The sequence below is a fragment of the Chlorocebus sabaeus genome, chromosome 10 (assembly GCF_047675955.1).
Source record: "Chlorocebus sabaeus isolate Y175 chromosome 10, mChlSab1.0.hap1, whole genome shotgun sequence".
NCBI lineage: Eukaryota > Metazoa > Chordata > Mammalia > Primates > Cercopithecidae > Chlorocebus > Chlorocebus sabaeus.
Window position 1 is genome coordinate 77,300,683 of NC_132913.1, and position 2,817 is coordinate 77,303,499.

Consider the following 2,817-nt stretch of genomic DNA (forward strand, 5'->3'; position numbering starts at 1 on the left):
CGTAGATTCATGGATATTTTTGTATTTGTCTTACTTGGGGGTTTATTGGGTTTCTTGGATCTATAGATTTATGTAGTTCTTTTTCTGCCCTCCTGTTCTGTTTTTTTCAGGGACTTCCATTACATGTATATTAGTATAGCTGATGTTGTTACACAAGTCTCTAAGATGCTATTCATTTTTCTTCAATCCTTATCCTTTCTGTTCTTCAGATTGTATAATGTATATTGACCTATCATTAAATTCTGTGATTCTTCTACCATCTTGAATATGTTGGTGAGCTCCTATACTGAGTTTAGTTTAGTTATTTTACTTCTGAACTCTAACATTTTTATTTGGTTCTTTTTAAAAAAATAATTTCTAAACCTTGTTGAGAATCTCTATCTGTTGGTTCTTTGTTGTCATACTTTAATTTTCTCTACATGGTTTCCCTTGGTTTGGTTCTTTGAAAATATTTGTAGTAGCTGCTTTGAAATCTTTGCTAAATACAGTATCGGGAGTACCATACTCAGTTTCTATTAACTGCTGTCTTCCCCCAATGTGGATTTTACTTCCCTCTTTCTTTGCATGTCTCATAATTTTCTGTGGAAAACTGTACAGGACCCTGATATTTCCCCCCCAGGAAATGGCTGTTGTTTCTGGGTGTGTGTTTGTTCGTTAGTTTAGTAACTTGTCTGGGTTTATTCTGTGAAATCTTTTTCCCTTGTGGAGTATTAGCACCGATGTCTCTCCTTTTTATTTATTTATTATTATTTTTTTTTATTTTTAAACCCGACTTTCTAGGAACTGCCCATCATCTGCATAACTTAATAATCTACCATCAATTGGCAGAGATTATTTTTAAACACCTTGATCCAGTAAGGCTTCTGTCATTTGCCAGTTGATCTATGTGTAAGCAGAGGAACACGTTAAGGAACACGTTCAGAACAATTCCACATCTGACCCAGGTTTTACTTTCCACAGGACCCTTTTAGTCTCCTGTAATTCCAGCACTTTGGGAGGCCACAGTGGGCAGATCTCTTGAGGCCAGGAGTTCAAGACCAGCCTGGCCATCATGGAGAAACCCCTTATTTACTAAAAATGCAAAAATTAGCTGGGTGTGGTGGTACGTGTCTGTAATCCCAGCTACTTACTTGGGAGACTAAGGTATGAGAATTGCTTGAAGTGGGAGGCAGAGGTTGCAGTGAGCCGAGGTCATACCACCATACTCCAGCCTGGGTGACAGAGTGAGACTCTGTATACAAAGAGAAAAAAAAAGTTGTATTCAAATAAATTCTAATCAAATTTCATTCGCACTATGCATCTATTCTTTCCCCAGATCTCCTTACTCTTAACTTTGTAACGTTTCCAGAATCCAATCACTTGTCACAATTGTCACTAATTTGATCTGGCAAGACACTATCATTTTGGAGGAGCCTGGATTATTGCAATGACAATATAATTAATCTCTCTGTTTCTACTCTAATGGAAAATTCTATTCTTAGTATATCATTCTCAGTTTATTAATACATTTAACCTATTAGCCAATGTGAGTATATGAAAATATGTCATATGTTGTCTGTATTTTGCTCAAAATCCTCCCCTAGTGTTAACCTGATACAGAATATAAGTGAAAATTCTCACAGTGACCCATAGGGCCTTTCACGATCTGCTCCCTTGGATACGTTTACCTCATCGCCTATTATCATTCTCCAGCAGATCTCTTTCAAAAGTGTGTTATCCTTCCTCTTGAGCACTATTTTCTCCTCCTTTTGTGTCAAGAAATATTTTTCTTTTAAACCATATTTTATTGTTTATTAATATTTTATTTATTTATTTATTTATTTATTTATTTAAGTTTGAGAGCAACAAACATCTGTTTTTCATACCTCTGCCTTCAAATCTCATGTGGTTTCTATTCACATCTATCATTATAATCATTTTACTTTGAGTTTCAGGGAACTTTGCCCTACCAACCTTCCTTGCAAAGGAATCATAATTAGCAGACACAGCAGAGGAGGAAGAGCAGAACATTCTAGTGAAAGCTTTTGAGTATGTCTGCCTTTCACACTCAAAAGAGAAGGAAAGGCACCAAGATTTTTATTGGATATTCAGTAGGCCCAAGTTAAGGGATACTGTTGTAGGTTCAGTTGCTCACTCTATTAAAGTATTAGGTGTACCACTCTGGGTGATATTACTGTGTCTAGAATTTATTCCTTCCGGTGGGTTCTTGGTCTTGCTTACTTCAAGAATGAAGCCACGGACCCTCGCGGTGAGTGTTACAGCTCTTAAAGATGGTGTGTCCAGAGTTTGTTCCTTCAGATGTTCAGACGTGTCCGAGTTCCTTCCAGTGGGTTTGTGGTCTTGTTGACTTCAGGAGTGAAGCCATGGACCTTCGCAGTGTGTGTTACAGCTCTTACAGGTAGTGCAGACCCAATGAGTGAGCAGCAGCAAGATTTATTGTGAAGAGTGAAAGAACAAAGCTTCCACAGCATGGAAAGGGACCTGAGCAGGTTGCCACTGCTAGCTTGGGTGGCCAGCTTTTATTCCCTTATTATCCCCGCCCACATCCTGCTGATTGGTTCATTTTAAGAGCACTGATTGGTCCATTTTACAGAGTGCTGATTGGTGCATTTATAATCCTTTAGCTAGACACAGAGTGCTGATTGGTGCTTTTAAAATCCTCTAGCCAGACAGAAAAGTCCCCACTCGACCCAGGAAGTCCAGCTGGCTTCACCTGTCATTACCACCTTCTCTTCAGCCTCATTCCACTTCTATCTCATTACTGCCACAAGACTTCTGTTTACCCCAGATGCTGGTCTCTACAGAGCCCTGTTGCAG